We start from the raw sequence: 19328 nt of genomic DNA, 5'->3' as shown, positions 1-19328 counted from the left end.
TATTTGTTTGCAGTGTCTGCTTCTCAAAGACAGATGTCATGAAAAAATAAACACTTGATTAGATGTTCAGAGCAGATGCAAAATTGGCAGTCCTTCCAGAAGCCAAAAAGCAGGACCATTTATTAAATAGTAACTGCAAAAAAACCAGGCATGTTTTCTTTGTAAGTATCTGGCCCTGGAGGCCTGACAACTTCTGTCGACTTCCCCATCATTCGGAGAGGCTATTTTTAGTGTAACTGGTTTTCTCATTATTCATTGGCCGATGCCTATCAGAACGCATTGTGAGAATAGACGTAGTGTTGAAAGGTTTGTTTGTTTGGCTTTGGTATGGAGCCAGGAGATAACATTGTTGACTTTTTTTTTTTTCTTTTTGTTTTGAATTAATAAGAATAGATTTCACATGTTATCAATATAAGGGAAAGTGTGAGAGAAAAATGTCTCTCATGTGCCTCAAGCAGTGGAAATGTGGGAAGGGTGATGTTCCTCCTGCCAGTGGTGGAAAAAGAAAAAAAAATATTGAGGCTGAGGTTTGTTTGAATAAATATGAGAAATGGAAGTACATTTACTTCCATAGGTGGCTGTTACAATAGAGACGGAAGGAAAGGAGGGTGCTGCTAAGGCCGATGTTACACGAGTTTTTGAATGACTCAAGTCTGCAGGGTAGTAAGAGTAAGGGAAATGTAACAAAAGTATCTGTTCAGGCTCCCTTACTATAAGAGTTCCTCAAGCTGAATTTGTGGAGAGGGGTATTTTCTTAGAAGTGTTAACATGGGTAGAAGAAAAAGGCGAAGAACTTTGGGCACGGAGTCCTTTGAGGTGCAAGTGGCTTCACTTACCATGTTGACTTAAAGCCTTGCTTGTGTTAAGGAATTTGTACTGTCCTGCAGCTCTGATGAGAGATGCTGAAGACATTTGGTGGGAGTATCACTAACTCCACTAGCCTGGTTTAGATGCAAACAAGCTACTGCTGTAAGTATGTCGGTAGGCGATTGTGGGCTATACGGGTTTAGATTAGGGCTGTGATGGTCTTCTAGGACAAGTTTGCTGATAAATCAGGTTTGTAATTATGTTCACTTCCAGGAACTGTTCTTGAAGGGTTTTCTTCAGGAGCATGGTCATGCTGGTAGTGCCGCGCTGTGGCAATTCAATCCCTTCTTCCTAAGGGTGGGGGGTGTGTGTGTGAGGAAAGAAGGCATTAGGAGCTTGTGCTATGTGTATACCCCAAAAGCAGCCTCTAACGACTTGCTTAAAACTAGATACATATGGAAATGAAGTTCAGGGAGAAGTAGGAAGAGAGAAACAAAATGCAGATGCTGTGAGGTTTGGTACAGCTGCGAGGAGGGCAGGCTGCTGCTCAGATACCAGCCAGCTGCACGTGTCTGTGGCCACTAATCACTTCTGCAGAACAGACCTAAGGTTTCAAGTGGGGAATGAAGGCCACCCTTACTGGACAGGCTGTAAAAAGTCTGATTTAAATGACTTGTGTAGCACTGCACAGGGGTATTCCCACTTTCTTTTTCCCCTTCTCTGCTTCATTTGTCACTCACTGTTCAGCACTGTCAGTTAATGAGGTAGTGTCCCCCACACGGTACCTTTGCATCTTTTGACACTTCAAGATACCAGTGCAGTTCCCACCACATAGCCTCTTGCGTATGCTGACCCAAGTAGAGAGGCAGTAGGGGGACAAAATAGCGTGTTATAAATTGAAGACTGTATCACAACGCACATCCTCAAAGCAGATAAATAAGTGCTGCACTGATGGAATAAACTGTGCACCAAAACTACTGATCAAGGAGCCACAGAGCACAAAGAGATTTCTGTAGTCAGTCACTTATTTTTACTTATTAGGGAAGACAGCAGTCTTCAGTGTTTACAGTCCAGAAAACCTGGAGTGAAATTACTAATTCTGTGACAGCTGGGTGACTCCTGCCTATAATCTGTTGAGCTTCAAGATATGTACCAAGTGTTGAGTCCCCACTCAAACCAGGAAGATCCTAAGCATTCCCTAAGAGGCTGGTGGTTTTTCTTTTACTGTAGTTCAGAAAATTTCAAGTAGAATAGTCCATAATATTTTCCTATTATGGATTATTGTAATTGTAGTTGCCATCTTACTCTGAGTTAGTCTTGTGTTAGAAACTTCAGCTTAAACAGTTAAGCTTAGTAAAAGTAAAAGCAAGAGAAAATGGCATCTGATAGTTGAAAGTATTTGAAAGTATGAACTCTGGCAATTGCTGTCAGCTGTGCCTGTATCAGAGCAAGTAAAATGTAATGCCTTGTGTGAAGTCTCATAGGCTAAAAAGTGGATCTTGCTGCGTCTTTAGTCCTGTTGGAAAGGTCAAATGGTTTGCATGTTAACTGGATATGAAAGAGTTTGGCTTACCCTGGTCTATATTAAGGGATGACCTAATGTGGTATCTAGCTCCTTCCTTAACAAGTGATCGATCAATGTGAAGTACTTACCATAGGAAGGCAACAGAAACATTTTGTGTTAATTACTTCATAGTTCTTTTGAAGGCTTGAATAATGATTTAGATGCTAAGCATGGATTAATGTAGAGTGTATCGAATTCAGAAAGGTAAAACTCCATGTTTGTTAAGCCTTTGTTAAGCAGATCATCTTTAGACATTCTTATACCCCAAATTTATTAAACCTGTGGAAAAAATTATCCAAGTGTCTCCTTGAAGTGTGATATTGTAGTAATAGCACTTCAGATTTTTAAGAAGGAATTTGTAGAGTGAAGGCAAAATGCTGTAAATGTGAAAAATGCAGACATAAATAAAGGGGTTTTTTTTTGTTATTAAAAATATTATGTCACCTTGGTAGAATCTCTAGCTGTAGAACATTTTTGTTCAGAACACTTAAAAAAAATAAAAAAGCAGCTTTGCTGTGCAAGTGCTGCCACAGCCAGGGCAGCTTAATCTCAAAGTTTATAGAATATCTGCTGTTAAAACTTTTTCTTTCTAATGTACATCTTATATATGACAAGCCAGCTGTAGTTAGTTCTGAGTCCAATGCTGCTACTAAGTGAAACTTTTCTTTCTTTCCTGTGAAGTAAGAGGCCAAAATTGCTGTATTTATTAGGGAGGGTGGGGGAGGGGGAGTCTCCCTTGCCAGTGACTTTTACCTCTTCTCTTTGTGGTTCTAGACATAGCTTGGCTTCGTGTGAAAGACATGGAGAGGTAGACTAATGGGATTGCCTGTCTCCAACTTGCTCATGTATCTAAACAATTCCTTCAGTGACGTTCTATTTTTCTTTACCTAATGCCTTTAAAGGGGGTGTGTGGGGTGGGTGGTGGGAGAAGAGAAGAGCAAACAAAAAATCGGTGGAAATCTACAAGCCAGAGAGCTTGTGGAAGTTGGGTTGGTCTCACTTTTATTAGCCTGATAGGGAAATAGAAGGCTTGTAAAGCTTTAAGCATGAAGGACATCTTGGTAGAGTAAATTCTTGTTTCTTGTTGGCTTTCTGCAGCTCACTGTCAAATCACAGTGTTTTGAGTCCAGATCAAGTGAGGGTGTTCTCTGCTTAGTGTTTAACGTGGCTTGGTAACTATCATTCAGGAATGAAAAGGCGCCTCCCCAAATAGGTATTTTGGCAAGCAGAATATATTCAACCCTCAGGGGACAATGTACTAGTTCTTTGTGAGGGACTTTGTCTGGATTCATCAAATATAGTAGTAGTGATCGAGGGACGCAGCCAGCCTTGCTGAAGGAAGCAGCAGCGGGTGAGAGCAGGCAGCACTGCATCCTATCTGGCAGCCTGGGTTCCTGTCCTCTTAATGGACAGAGGTGTGTGGGGGGGAAGAAACCCCGATGCCTTGGCAATTAACGAAAATGGGAATAAGCTCACGTAATACCTAACACACTTCTATGTGAACCGGCCCCCACCCCTCGGTCAGTGGTAATCGCTGGCTGAAGAAGGTTGGCAGAAGAAAACCAGTGCTTGCATCTCCCTGTCGGAGCTCAAAGCCAGCTCCACGGATGAAACTCTTCCTCTGCCAGTGCCCTAAGCAGGGATAGTGGGTGGCACTGGTGTAGCAGAGGCGCTCTCTGGCTGGCAGGCTTGGCTGGGGGAGCCGGGGCTGCTGGCACTGTGGTAGGGGGCAGGTACCTGGGGACAATAGCGTCTAGAAGTGTGGAAGCCAGACTTGCTAGGACATGTCTGTCAGCATACTAAGCTGTAAGAACTGCCACCGAATGCTTATTAAATTACAGCTTTTGTCAGCTATGGATACGGTCTATTCTCTTCACTTTCCAGCTGTCGTATTTTGGCAACTGGCTATAAGCAAAAGTCATGTAAGCTCCTGCTACAATGAATCTCCTTTGAGAGCATATTCAATTTGTAAATTAAATTATGTTGCTATTGTGCAGATTGAGTGTAATCCTGTACATGCTAAGAGCTGAAGTCTCGGTGCTACACAAACACTTGAGCAAAAGTGCCATTTTAAGCATAGAAATTATTTCCGTAAGATGATCCTTGCTTAAGGCTCAGCCGATGTTGCTGTGTATTGCTGCTCAGCACCCTGCAGTGTTGGGCCTTCAGACTGCTGTTACCAGAAGGAAAGAAACTTTGACTTGCTTGGAGGAGACAATTGACCTTTCCCAGCCAACTGTCTGCTTTCTGTCAAAGGTGCTTTAGCCAGGGGTTGTTAGCTGTAAGAGAACTGGCTAGCGGAGAGATTTCTATTGACATCCTGAGAGCTAGATTAAAACCAGACCTTTGACCAGCCAGTCAACCTCTGTCACTAAAACTATAGGGCTAAATCAGGTGGTTTAGTAGCATTTGGGGATGAGGAGACTTTGTGTATTAGGTATGTGGTGGTGTTTTACTACCTCTTGCTCTGGAAATGCTGGAGAGATGCTCTATCCCCTTACCTCTCTTAGCGATGTGCGATTATTGCACTCTCAAACTAGAGATTAGTACCTCGGAGCACGTCCTTTTGGGGGTAGCTTTGTACAACTGTCTTTTCTGAACTATTGACTAAAATAATTGAGCTCCTGAACAAAATACGGATGAGTATTTTTGATTGAAAGAATAAATTTTGTGTATATGTCTAGAAATGCAATTGACTTTCACTGTGAAAACTTAGAAGCTTCCTGGAGGTGTGCATTTAAATCTTGGAGACTTGAATTCTCACAATATCTCTCTGGGTAAAAGTATTACCATCCCTCTTATGTCAGAGGGAACATGATACACTCTGGCTGGTTGAGTAGCTCCTCTGTGAGAGTATTTTCTTCCATTGACACATCTACACTTGAACTTTAAAATGCTGAAACTGCTGATTATTAGAACTTCAAATGACATTAATTTGTTTTGATACCTGACCTGATGAAAACTGCTGCTGTTGCAGCTGACAGTCCAGATCAGTTTATAATTCTGTCCTGGATGGTGTAGGATTAAATAACTGGAAATTGCTCACAGGAAACTCTGATTACAGGAGTCAAAGTAAGGATTTAGGACAAACCTGTTGGTGTTGATGCTTTACTTTAGCCTTCTCCAACAGCAGGAGGTCACAAACTTCTGGGCTTTCCCCCCCCTATTGCTTCCTCCTTTCAAATGTAAGGCACGCTTTTGGCATGGTAATGGAGACAGATGGGTGTAAGTACACGATTTGGACGCTGTAGCTATTGATGTCAACTGGTTCCTGACCTCATCAACAGGATGGAGTGCCTGGAGTGCTTCTGGTAACTCCAAATGCCGATTCTGTCACTCGCTGACAGTGCGAGCAGCGCTGTACTTGGTGTTATTGCACAGCCTAACCTGCGCCTGTTCACTTAGCTCAGTAATCACCCTGTTCCTGCTCTCGGACTCCTTTACTAAAGGCAGCAACAGAACATATTCCCGTGGCACCAAATGAGGTCTTGGAGAGCTTCTACTGTCCTGCTTTGCCCTGATGATTACCTAGTACAGATCAGCCTTTATCCTATAGCATGGACTCTTTCCCTTGAGAGAAACTCCTGTATGACCGGGTGGAGGGGGTGGTGGGGTGCGGGATGTGGGGGGATCTGAATATGGGGGAGTGGTGAGACCTCACAAGAGGGGATCCTTTATGAGTTAAAATATTATCCAGAATAAAAGGATAAAGATGAGCTTTGTGACTTGAGAGGCGTAGCATGCAAAGAGTTTGGACTTACATGCAATGACATTTATGTAATATTAGTTTCAATTCTAGGAAATGTAATGTGTAACAATGGATTAGGAAATACTTCACTTTGGCATTTATGGTTGCTAACCACTCGAATCCGCTGGTTTTCTAGTGCCATTTTTTGTTTTTGCTAAGTAGGTCTGAGTCTTTCAATTTCTCACCTGTTCTAGCGTAAAGAGACAGGTGGTTTTGCAAGAACACTATTTGTACTGCCTTCAGTTTGTTCCCCCTCACTTTCCTCAGGCTGAGGACTTCTATCTTACTACTGAAATAAGTCTACCAGGTGTTTTTGCTGTTGGTTATCATTTAAGAGAAATGCCACTCAGAAGCCATTATTATTTGTGGCATTAACGGGTTTAGGGTTCAGAAGAGTGTATGATGGGGTAGGAATGAAAGGAATAGTCCTAGTTAGGTATCACCCTATGAAACCCCACAAAAGTATTAAACTCAAGTACATAGGATGTCAGAAAGCTCCAAATGACTAACAATGAAAGTTTTGGACTCTGTATACCAGATGCTATAAGTACTTACAGTGTTTTCTTGCCTTTTTTGAATTGCATAAATACTGTACTGTAAGTCTGTAACCATCCTTTTCCTTCCATTTTTTCCTTGCTGTGCCAGACTGTGGTATGTCCTGGCTTTACTGTGCCCAGCATTGAGTTTCCGTTTAAACAGAAAAGCAAGGCTGTATGGCAGCTTTTTCTTTATTGGTACAGTTGCAGGAAATCCTTCAGCATCAAGGAACAAGCTGCTGTTTCGTGAAGCAGAGTGCATCTGGGTACCACTGGATTTCTGAACAAGCATAGGTACCATCATCAGCATGCATACGCTTTGGGTTGCCAGCCCAGAAAGCACTGCTGGCTTCTTCAGAGAAAATTCTGTAGTTGGTGTTACTTATGGGAGGTGGGGAGATGGGTCTAGAGGTGGCTTCTGCCTTTCAGTCTCCGGACAGACTCATGACCACCTTGGGTGTGGAGACTTCAGTACATATTTCAGTTTCTTACCGCCCCATGCATGGGGCTACCTGTTGGAGCCCACCACAAGATTTTTGTTGCTTTCCCAGCTTCACGGCAACGATAGCAGTTCTCCTCCCTCAGCCACTGCAGCCCATTCTGATTCAGGAGAGCATATGGAGTGGTTTGGTTTCACGTGCCCATGAGGCTGTTATAATGTGATAGGGCTAAACTGCATTGTAAGGAAAGTAGCAACTTAGTTGAGTTGATACCTGTTCAGCAATAAATGAAGTTTAAAGGCAAAGTGTTGATTAAAACTCACCCAGAAGATACCCCTTTGGCCATGCCCATCCTTTTTCTTCACACTGGGAGGAAAAGTAAAGGTTGAGTTGTTATTGAAAGGCTTGAACTGAAATGGGTCAAAATCGAAGTCATCAGAGGGTCCGCACTGCAGTACAGCAGAGCTGAGTTTGTTTTGCCAGCCATCCCATAAGGAGGAGGAAGTGCTTTGGGATCCCCACCAGTAACCCCAGCTAGACATTACTCAGGACCACCCATAGCTGTTTTTGACCTCTTTTGCTGTCTTCCTGCATGCTGGAGTGATATTCCTAACGCAGCCCTGCCAAGGGATGATCCACAGGAAGGTTGCTCCGGTCGAGATTATAGAGGAACCCAGAGCTCCTCATGCTGGTGCTATTCTTGGGTGTCACAGTAACTGTGGACTTTTGGGAGGGGAGTGGTGGTGGGTGCTGTTAAACTCCCAGTTCTTTCTATTGATGTGCTTGTATCAAAATGTGATTAAGTTTAAATCATTGAAATAATCCCTCAGTGTTGCATTGAAGATTTAAGAAAAGTAAACTGGAAAACCTAGCGAAACCTGAGTGTATCTTGGCACTCAGATTGTGAGATTAAAAAACACTCCTTATTTCTAGGGCCTGACTCATGGTTTTTGAATGTGTGAGGGTGGCAGCACTAGATCCTATGGTCAAGTAGCATAATAAATATTTCAGGACTTTAGGGCACAGAGCTGTGCCAAATATTTTTCTCGTGTTTGGTTTTTTTTTCCCTAATTCCCAAAACAATTTTTTGCAGATCTTTTATAACCTGGGTTGCATGTGTAGTTAAAAAGACAACATGTTAAATCTTCAAGTTTCTGAGAATACTGCCTCAAATCCAACTATTTAAATCTATTACGTAGCGACCAAAGTGTTGCTGGCTGTCTAAAAGCTGTTTTATTGGGACGTAATGTATGCAGTTTCACGTATATGTGGTAGAGGAAAGTGAATTGCAGAGCAGCTGGTGTGCTAGAGACCTTCAGAAATAAACAGTATGTGGCATGCGTAGTAGAATTTAACACTGGTAGGAAAATAAGTAGGGCAAAGTGGCAGGTTATTAATGATGGCTCCAGCTTCTGGTGGCAGCATAAGCAAAGTAAAAGAAAGCGGGGGTGGGGGGAAGAAATCAGGTGGGATTTGAATAATTCTTCCTGCCAGCCAGGAAGCCCTCAGTGCCCTGGAACTTGTTCAGCCAAGTCGTAAATGAATTCTCCTCTGACAGATTGTGCTCTGGGGGAAGTATTTTTCTATTAGTTTTCACGAGGCGTTGCAAGTTGCCACGAGCCCAGAGTGTTTCAAAGGGTGGAGGGGGCTTTCAGCAGGGGTATGCAGGAATGTCTTGCTTGGGACTTCATCAGATGTTGGGATGCAGGGTGCTACCGGTGAGGAGCTGGCATGTCACCCGCTGTGCCGCAGGGTCACCCCCGGCGGTGCGGGGAGGAGTGGGCAGCTGGGAGCGTTGGCCTCATGAATTTCTCAGATGTGATTTGCCAGAAATTCTGATCGACGTCCTGCTGTACTTTAAAAGGAGAGCAGAACTGCTACTTTGCTGATCTCCGACTACCGAACGTGCGGTGTGAACAAGCTTCCCAGTGCTTCGTTCTGTGTGCAGTGATGAAATAATGGGGTGGATGGAAGGCAGTGGGCGGTGGGTCTCTTCTGTCTGCAATATGCAGATGAAAAAGATGGAGGATGAATATGTACACTTATTTCTGTAACTTGTCCATTATGAGTGTGCTGAATCCAAACTGCTGTGCTACGTGGAATAAGCCCTTTAACGAATAAAGCTTTGAGCTTCCTTTGTCCTGCAAGAATTCCTGGGCCAGCTTCACTGGTTTCCTCTGATCTGGGGGAGACAAGTTTTCAGCCAGTAAGAAATGTGTATTACTCCAGAGAGCTGCTTTGCTTGTTGTGTCTTCTGCTGTTTTAGCAAGTACGTGTTGTGTGTGGGAAATCCTTGGAAATAGGGGATGGTGTGTGGCAGGCAAGATCCCAAGGAAATGTCAGAATAAGTAGAGATGTGGATGACAGTAACCTGAACCTCTGCTGAGTTGTATAGGAAATATATTGCTTAATCTATAAATTTGTAATACTCTTAAAAGGCACTAACCCATAAAGATGTTGGAAGAAGGCATGGAAAAAGTCTATACCATGTTGCAGAAATATCTGGGCTGGGTCCAGTCGTTGTAAACTGTATGGGATTGTTATATAGGTAAACTTGTGATTCCTCTTTCTGCAGAGGAGAAGGAATGATGTTTACGATATGTACCTTATGTTTCCATATGCTATTGTTTAACATGAGGTAACAGAGCAGAACGTAACAGATGTGTGACCACACTACTCCACAGCCATCACGGGGACACCATTTCGACTGGCCATCTGCACGTCTGACGTGTGTACTTTGAAAACTGGATTTCAGCGTAAGAATGGGCTTTATAGCATAAGTTCAACTAGTTTTTTGATTTTAAACTAACACATTGTGGAAAGAAAAAGGGAATGAAGTGAAACTCTAACCTTAATATCTTTTCCATTCTTCATTTGGTTCACTCTCTATGTACAGGAATATGACAGCTGGCATGGCACCTCCTTTTAGAATTGTGCCGTTTAACATTTCTGGCTGCTGGATATGTGTGGAAAGCTGTATAGCGACAAATCTTTTTCTCGTACCTTTTGTAGTCTGTTTTTCATCAGATAGAAAAATCTTAATACTCCTTGAACTTTCCTCCCTTGGCTCACCCAGACAGTAATTTACTTGAGCATTTCCTGTATGCTGTCTTTGGGTACGGAGCTCACGCTTTCCATCCCTGCTGCACAGCTCCACCGGCGTGCTGCCTCGTCCCCAAACTGCTTGGGGCATTTCCTAGGACACCCCAGGCTTGCATGCTGCAGCTAATTGGGGTGGTGAAAACTCGTGGAAAGGAATTTATCTGAATCTGAAACAAAATCTGAAGCGAAACTTGGGAAAATGCTTTCCTTTGTGTATTTGTTACAATGCCGTTGTTTCCTGTTTATCTTAGCAGTTTGTAAATGTCCTGGCTGACAGAAGTCTGCCTACAAAGAGTTACTGCTTAAAGAAAAGCTTAGACAGTCCTGTTCTTTTCCACGTGTTAAAATGTATTTTGATGCTAGTACATGAATATTTTCATAAGTGATGAATAGAATCTTTATTTTCAAGAGAATTTTCCTCACTTTTATTAATGTGTCTTGGCTTCAGAAACCTACAGACAAATGAGGAATATGTCATACAGCTGATTTAGCTGTTGAGTGAATGTTTTGTGTTCAGGCTGCGTGAGGAATTCTGTGTTTGTGGGCAAATACCTGATTCTAACCAACTCTGCCCATCGTGCTTTAATATCTAAGCAGGTGCTGAATTTTGAGCTCTTGGACACGTAGGTTTGAGATCTGTAAGCATGGTTTGGGGTGGTTGCCTACTGTAAGCAATCACCATAGTGATTTTACCTTCTATTCCTTTTCTCCTTTACTTGGGCACTAACTCTACAAACATGAATAGTTCAGCGTGACAGATTATAGTTACAGCTTTTTTGGCATGCCATTGTGCAGACTCACTGCAATACAAAGGACTTTTCTGGAGATGGAGCCACAAGAAGTGCTGAAGTGCTGCTCAGAACTCGCACCTTTGGCACACGGATGGATGCTGTAGTGATGACAGTGCCTGGAGGAAAAGCATGCAAACCTTTTCTGACAGCAGATGGAGAGTCTTGTTTAAAAGTTTTATTTGGCTAGCCCACTTCAACAGTTTATTTATTAAAAAAAAATGCAACGTAGAGCCCAGAACTTCAACATTTACTGTTTTTTTACTTAGTAAATGTTTCTCTAATAAAGCCACTTTTTCTTTACTCTCTTTTCGTGCTTGAAAAGCCACTATTTTTTTATCTTTTTTTTTTTTTTTTTATATAGCACAGCTGCAATAAGGAGGTGTTTTTAGCCCTGCAAATATGCCTTGCCCTTCCACTTCACTGATGGCTTTGAATGCTGCTGAAACTGTAATTTGTTCTTCCTGTCTTCTCCTCCAGTTCTTCTAAGGCTTGGAGTTCTCCTCAGACCTCAAATATTTTCACGTTGGAAGAGAAGAAAATCTTAGATTGAGCCAGGCTAAAAACCCCCAATTAATAAAAATATACAAGGACCACAACACAAACAGGCACACCCTTCAGGGGAGGATGAGATACTGTCTTTCAACAAGCTCTTCCTCATCAGCAGTTCACTGAAAAATTTACTTTGGTTCTCCTTAGAAAATGTTTCGAGTTATTAATGGACTTTGAAATTTTATTTAGGACACTATTTTCCTTTGTTGAGAATGTCTTGAAGTCCTTCAAAAGCCAATTTGTAAGTTATTGCAAGGATTAAACACTCAATGTTGACATAAGTAGGGTTTTATGTTTGTTAGTTTATAATGTAGACGTCAAAAATGCGTATGTGCATGCCTCGCTACATGCTTTATTTTAGTGCTGCAGAACCATGATGAGAGATGTTGCAACACCTTTTTTTTTGGAGGGTGTGTGGGGGGGTTTTTTGGTTGTTTGTTTTTGTTTGGTTTTTTTTTTTTTTTGTTCAAAGTACAAGCTGACCTGCTGCCAGCAGGCACTGGAAAGCTGTCATGGAAGGCCTTGCTGAAGGAGAAATTGGAGGTGGTTTCCTTATTACAGTTTTTTATTGACGCATACCAGGCCTGAAACAGAGGTGGTAAAACTGTCTGCAGGGGTCATGCCTTTAAAACATTTTCAGCACACCACTATTACCGCAACCTTCAGCAGCAGTATATACTTATATATAGCTGAGCACTGCTGTTCCGTTTGGGGCAGATTTGGTCTCTGCGCACCCACCACAGCCCTTGGTTCAGGTTGAAAAACTTGCTCCCAAGAAAAGCAACATCTTCGTGGGGAAGATGTGCCTCAGGCCGTGCCCCGTAGGGCAGCCTCATTCACCCAGTGGTTAGTTACAGCCTGACCCTGGAAGTATTTTAAAAATGTGTAGATGTGCTTAGGGACAGGGTTTAGCCGAGGACTTGGCAGGTTAATGGTTGGACCTTATGATCTTAAAGGTCTTTTCCAATGTAAATGATGATTCTGTGATTCTATTCGACCTGGCAGCATAGTAAAAAACGGCAATGGCTAAATTTTGCTTGAATTTACTGTGAAAACCAACCTGGTTTGTGTGTTTTTAAGCCCTTTCCCTCACTGGGGTCTTAAACATGGAGTGATTAGTTTAATTGTCAAGTTAAATACCACTTACAAACGAGTGGCAAGGTCTCCTTTTTCTTTTCTCAGTTTGGGTGTTACATTCTACCTACCTGATGGAAGCACAGCGTTTGTTATCTACCACGTGAAGCAGCAGCGGTCAGCAATGTTCCAGTGCTTTGTTCTGCTTTCATGTTGACCTTTAATGTCAAGTCTGTGCGTAGGTAATGCCATTGCTATGGGACAGCCTGTCCCTTGCCCTGCCTGCCCCTCGTTTCTGTGTGGCACCTCACGTGCACGCCGCTAATATAGGCATCTCCAGCCTTCCAGGCACAGCGCTGGCACTCTCCCTGCCCTACCTTTCCTGTCCTCTTGCATTTTTCATGTATAGTTGGCTGAGGCTGGCCCTGGGAAAACACCCAAGCGTGTTGGTTTTGGTGTGGGGTTTTTTTTGTTTTTTTTTTGTTTTTTTTTGTTTTTTTTTTTCTCCGAAGGATACTTCAGGTGGGTACCTGGATACTTTCCGTATTTCCATATTAAAAAGAGGCTTTTGTTCATGCTTAGAAAGCAGTGAAGTCTGAAGCTGTAAATCGGATGGGGAGTCTGTAAATCATAGTTAAATTCAGTTGCAAGCTCAGTTTGTTTCACTTATTCACTGTTAATTTTATCTCTGTTCAATCTGAGACTCTTTGCCAAGCACCTGTGGCATTTTTCACTGCCACGGAATATTTCTGCACATCTGGATTTGGCAGAAGCGTTAACTAAATCCTGTAATTCTTAAAACCCTAAAGCTGTAGCCCTCTGCTCGGTTTCACTGGGGAGCTGGAGATGAAGCTAAAGGTTCATTATAAAGCAGAGCTGTAATATAATCTATAGGCAGCATATTAAAGCGACGTGCAAGCTCAGTGTGCCATGGTTTTAAATAACTTGCATTCATCTCCCCCGAGTAGTAGAGGAAAGTTTAGACCCTTGCTGAGTAGCCCACGCCACAGTTGGAGCTTGCTGTTCAACACGTAGGCTCTGGGGCGCCTGTGTCCATTTTGGAGGCTTACCTTATCACTTGCTCTTCCATTGCTTTTTTAAAATCAGACTTATGATTTATGTTTTTAAAAACCAAATTAAAGTGACAGCTCTGGAGACAAAGCTGTTATTTCCTATACCATATCTATCTGCAGATAAATGACTGTGAGGTTTTTCGTTCCTGTTCCTTACCACCCTACTGTCTTTGGGAGCCCTAAATTGGGCTAGAGTGATCTTCCACATGTTTCCTATAGGGGAAAGACCGTTTGACCAAAATTAGATTTTTGGGCAACCATACTAAGATGTCTTAGCTAAATCATACTTGAAAACAGTATTTAGAAGTATTTACGCAGCACTAAACTAGAAGACTTTTATACCAGTAGCTCAAAAAAAAAACCCCACCCAAAAATCAGATTAGTTGGGAAAATAAATAAACATTTTTTTCATTGGGGTACAGTGTTGGTAAGCTGTTTGACTAGTACTGATTTCTTCATGCAGTGTGTTCCAGAAACTAAGAGGACCTTGCCTGGGATTGCCTTTGTTATGCTGTATATTTATATGGTTCACAATGTTACTCAGAATTCTTTTCCAGTCTTGGGGTGTTTCCTCCTGCCTTGCAAGTTTTGCCTTTTATGGTTCAGAGAGCTCCTCAGCCCCATCTGCAGTATCCTTGAGTAGGAAGGCATAGTCTTAAGCACTGACTTAAGTCCCACTATCGCCTCAGCCCTGTCATTCCCCTGATCCCGTGTACCACCCCCACCCCCTGTGTTACTGCCACTGCTCATCTGTTTGCATGCTATGCTAAAAGGGCAGAAAAAGACGCTTTGTTTTTATTGTCTCTGGGTAATACCATCAGCTTTTCAATGAGAGGTAGGGATATATTTATCCTAAAAATTTGGTTTGCAGGACTGTCTGTGACTGCAGGGCATTGTGTTATTGAAGTGTCAAGCTTAATATGTAATCTGGAAGTTAGAGCACATTTTTGTTTTGTTTTGGTGAGGTTTGCCTAATCCCACCCCAGGGACATCATTTCCCAGCACAGGTGGGGAAACTTCGCTTTCACTTGTTACTGACCTGTGTTAGATTCGGTGATACAAAGGGAGATCTTGTGCTGCATATCTGACTAGTAATGCTCCACTTCACAAGTATTTACTCCCTCCGCTATCTTCTTTTTCTTGTGTGCCCTTTTATATGTAGTGATCTGGGTCACCCTCTATTCTCCGAGCTGTAATTAGCAAACTGATGAGCCTGACAAGTTCTTTTGTTTCCCAGCAGATTGTGCTTGATTGCTGTTGTTCTAGCCTGTCCCTTCTGCCGTTGAGTTGCTGTATCAGCCTTGTACTCCTCAAGATGATGAAAACCAGCCTGCCCGTGCCTTCTCTGCAACAGAGGAAGGAATGACAGCTATTTTCTGTTCAGTGAGCACTGTGGTTAGTGTTTAGGAAGTGCATGTGACAGTAACAGAGAAGCAGGGAGGTCTGGTGTAACCTCAGGCAGGTTAATCACTATGCATGCTGATGTTTGAATGCAGACTTTCAGCTGCACCAGTATTTTCACACCTCTGCTTGGTATTTCTTTTTTTTGTTTTGTTTGCACTAGTATTTTGGTCTAGTCTGGAAGAAAAAAAAAGGTCATATTATGCTCTAAGCTTTGCTTATTCAGAGAAGATTCCACCCCTCTGCCCCAATTTAATAGGAATGTGGAAGAAACTCCCCCGGTACACATCTTGTGCTGTGGTCACTTTTATTTGAATTTTATATGCTTTCAATTCACAAGGGCTTGAGCTTTCTCGTTCCAGTTAAGCACTGTGGGTTGAAGGAGTGAACTGAGTTTGCTTGTGCATCTGAAAAACTTGAAACTTAACTTCTTCAGCAGTTGACTTAGAGGCACCATGATTTTCAACATAAGTCTTTGCTACAAAATGTAGCACTGCCAGTGCTGGTCTTTCCTCTGATGTGTTTAGTTTGTGTAGTTAATGAGAGGAGCACTTCACAGGTAATTTAATGCCGTGTGAAGTTCATCTTAATAAGAAGCCCCTAGAAATGGGAGACCAAAGTCAAAACACCCAGAGACACTTAAGAGTAGGTGGGCTGTTGGCTCTGATGGATGAATGAGGTCCTGTCCACTTGGGAAGGCTGCTGTCCTGGGAGCACCATCCACATCTGGGAGCTAATGGGACAAATACCGGGGACGGAGACTTTGAAGTCACCAGTGACTGGTCCTAAAGTGAGATGGGAATTAGTTTTGTGAATGATACAGGGTTGCATTTGGCCAGTAACTCTTGGTTGGGCTAACAAATATCTGCTTGTTGCTGCATAAGTGATGACTTACACTAGCAGCAATAGTGGAAGCTCACACACGTGCACATAGAGACAGAGGAGGGTAGGACTTACTCTGTTACTGCTGCTCCAGTCAATGATCCTCCTAGTGAGAGTGTTGAAGTACCCATGTCTTTCATCCTCCACAACTGCTTATTGTGTTCATGTGTGTATTTGGAAACACTTGCAAGACTCAAATTTCTCCCCTTCCCCTCCCAACAAGTCCTGGTTTGGATGCTGCTGTTCCTCAGTCTTTAGGAATACATGCAGCAACATGCTGTGCTTGGTGTGTGGCCCTGGAGGAGACTGTTGCCTTCTGCTTTAAGGGTATGAACACTTGATTTGTATGGAACGCTTCAGAAGTGCAGTCATTAATGCAGTTGCTGTAGTAGTCTGTAGGCTATGGTGTTGATGTAGAAGGGTTTGGGGGTGTGTGTGTCTTGCACTGGGGAAGAGTGTTAAGTATTAAATTAGTTGGTTGATATCAGATCTGTAAAGGTGTGTTGTCACCCAAGTGTCTTGCTAATGTCTGGCCCAAACTTTGCATAATATCAACTAGAGTTCTTTGCAGAAACCTGCAGTTTGGCACCACAGCCTTGTGGAGGGTGCTCAGACCTGTGCGCTCTATGTCTGTAATGACATCGTCCCTCAAATCCTTCCCTTGGAACAGAGACTTCTAGTTGCATGACTGTTCTGGTAAGGTTCTGAACTCTAGGTTAAAACAGTGAACGCCATGTGAGTTCACGCTTCAAGTAGGATACATGTAAGTAGGAACTTCAGTGTCTACATTTGACCTAATCACCCTGCCAGGTCACAGGTGTCCTTATGTGAATGGGAAAAGAGAAAAACTTGTAAAGCCATGCTAACCTAGTGTTCCCCTCCTCTCATTTGTAAGTGGGATTTCCAGCTTTATTAGTTTTCCTGCTTTGGTCAGGCTTGTTGTCCCTCTTGCTTGTGTGGTTTGCTTTTATTCTTCATCTCTGCACTCAAAAAACAGTGCAAAAGCTTTTTTTTTTTTTTTTTTTTTAATCTGCAAGAAGACTTGGGATAGCAAGTTGCTTTTGAGAGAGGTTGTATTTTGTCTAAGGTAAAATACTGGCCCTGTTGAACTACTAAACAGTAACTGCATTGGTACATTCTTCATTTTTGGTCATGAAGAGATTGTGGAAGTTGTTAATCTCCTTTGGTTTCTTGTGCCCATGTGACTGAGTTGGTGACTTGTAGCATAGTGCACAGAGATCAGAATACTGTGGTGTACAACGAGGTGTTGCATCCTTATCCAGTTAGTGCCCAAAGAGGTTTAAGGATGACCTCATTGGAAAACTGGAGGAAAAAGACAAAGCATCTCCAGCTATATTGCAGACTTTTCTTGTTCAGGATTCATTTCTCACTATAACCTCAAGACTCCTACTGATGTTAATAGTTCAGCTTGCATGTGATTGTTGCAGGTTAGCTTGAATTATTTAACGTGAGTGAAACAGAACTTTAAAGTGAGAATATATGCATATTAAAATAATTTCAGTATCAAATTCAGGTAAGGGTAGATTTTAATATTTTTTTGTAGCCGTGTCAGTGCTAATGCTTTTCTCCAAAGCTCTTATCACAATGTGCTCTTGTTCTTACTAATTGTATTGGGTCTGGCTGAGCCCCGCGGCAGCCCTCCCAGCACTGTGCTTGTACCAGTAGCTAGAAAGGCGCTGATAACGCAGCGGTGTTCTGGCTGGTGCTGAGCAGCGCTCGCACAGCGTCAGGGCTGGCTCTCCAGCCTTCTCCCCAGCCTTCACCAGTAGGCTGGGGGTGGGCAAGGTCTTGGGAGGGGACATGGCCAAGACAGCTGACCCAAAGTGACCAAAGGGATATTCCATACCGTATGATGACTGCTCAGATATAAAAGCGAAGAGAAAGGGGGGGGGGGGGAGGGGGGGGGGCATTCATTATTTACGACATTTGTCTTCCGGAGCAACTACTATCTGTACTGAAGGCCTGCTTCCTGGGAAGGGGCCAAATATCACCTGTTGATGGGAAGAATAACAACTTTCCTTTTCCTTTGTTTCCACATGTGCAACTTTTGCTATTGCTTCATTACACTGCCTTTATCTTGACCCACAAGTTTCTTATTCCTCCCCCCTCTGCCCTGTTCTATGGAGGAGGGGAGTGACAGAGCGGCTTGGTGGGCACCTGGTGTCCAGCCAAGGTCAACCCACCACAGTAATGTATGAAACCATTATATATTCTCAGCATACCTAAACGTGCTTTGGATGCTATAATTGTGCTAAACTGCCATTTAAATCTGGCAGCTTAGAAGACAGAGAAAGCATTCCTGTGCTCCCTGGAAAAGCAAACCTTTTTGTGGATTAGAGGTATGGGCTGTAACTGAACACTGCTGTGAGGTATGAAATGCTTCCAGACCATTCAGTCTCTGGAAGAGCCACTCAGGGACATAGGCTGTAAATCTAGGGCCTCCCTTTGCTAGGTTGTGTAATTCTAAGATATCTGGTGCCTTCTGATAGATGGCCGGAGAGGAATGCATGAAGCTGTTAATTTCAAGAAAGGTGTGATGGATGGCTGTGTGAAGAACTCAGATCCTTCTGTAGCTTTTTCATTGTCCCACTGAACTTGTTTGGCTTTTAGAAACTGGTTGAATAAAAATGATGTATTTACGAGGAAAAAGCTTTGCCCTAAAATTGGTTTGTTAAGCAGGCAGTAAACATGCAAACGGTGCGTTTTAGGGTCGGAGCGACATGAACTCCTGGTGACACCAGCTCATATGACATGAGGACATTTCTTGCCAAAGGTCACCGGCTGCATGCTAAGTCTCACGTTCTGCTTCTATGTGTGTGGTTACTCCTGCCTCCCACCTGCAGAAGGACTGGGGATACTACTGCTGTTTGATAAAGTGCACCTTGAATGGTGGTCTTGGGTGGGAAGCTATCAGACCCTTCTGGTTCTGGTGGCCAGCCTGATTCTGTGATGGCCTTTGAGTAATGCGTCTGACCCTGCTTGGTGATAGTTCAGGGAGGGGGAATGGACAGGGCTTAATTTCTATCTTTGTTTTTTTTGTGGTTTTGATTTTTTTTTCCTAACGTTCCCATAAACTAAAAGTGGAGCCTCAGCAGTTTTGGAAATGTTGCATTTCCTGTAGTATTTGCATTCCCTTCAGTATTTGGGAGTATTTTTTCTTTTGCCTTGAAGACTGTTTTGCCCAATGCACCACTGCTCAACGAAGTCTTACATCCCACTGAAGTGTGTTATATGCTTATGTGTCTTGTTAAATTATGGTTTTGAATGTTACTTGTAGCTGATGGATTCATCTTGCTGTTAAGCTGTGGGGAAGGAGCAGATTCTGCAGAGGTTTGCAGTG

General features: G+C 42.9%; 1 protein-coding gene across 9 annotated transcripts in view; it reads left to right on the top strand.

The window, feature by feature from the left end:
- The window catches only part of PDLIM5 (PDZ and LIM domain 5), a 132997-nt gene that overhangs the window by 8695 nt on the left and 104974 nt on the right, over positions 1–19328 (top strand). Inside the window, exon 1 of one of the 9 annotated variants that reach the window (XM_055722132.1) lies at positions 12984–13133. The exons of the other annotated variants lie outside the window; for them this stretch is intronic. The gene's annotated coding sequence lies outside the window, so the exon portion shown is untranslated. Of the gene's footprint in view, positions 1–12983; positions 13134–19328 lie in introns of those variants that run through there. 9 annotated transcript variants of the gene reach the window in all.

This window comes from Falco cherrug, chromosome 1, assembly GCF_023634085.1.
Source record: "Falco cherrug isolate bFalChe1 chromosome 1, bFalChe1.pri, whole genome shotgun sequence".
Classification (NCBI taxonomy): Eukaryota; Metazoa; Chordata; class Aves; order Falconiformes; family Falconidae; genus Falco; species Falco cherrug.
The sequence above is the reverse complement of the archived record's forward strand: the minus strand, read 5'-3'. Positions and strand labels throughout refer to the sequence as shown.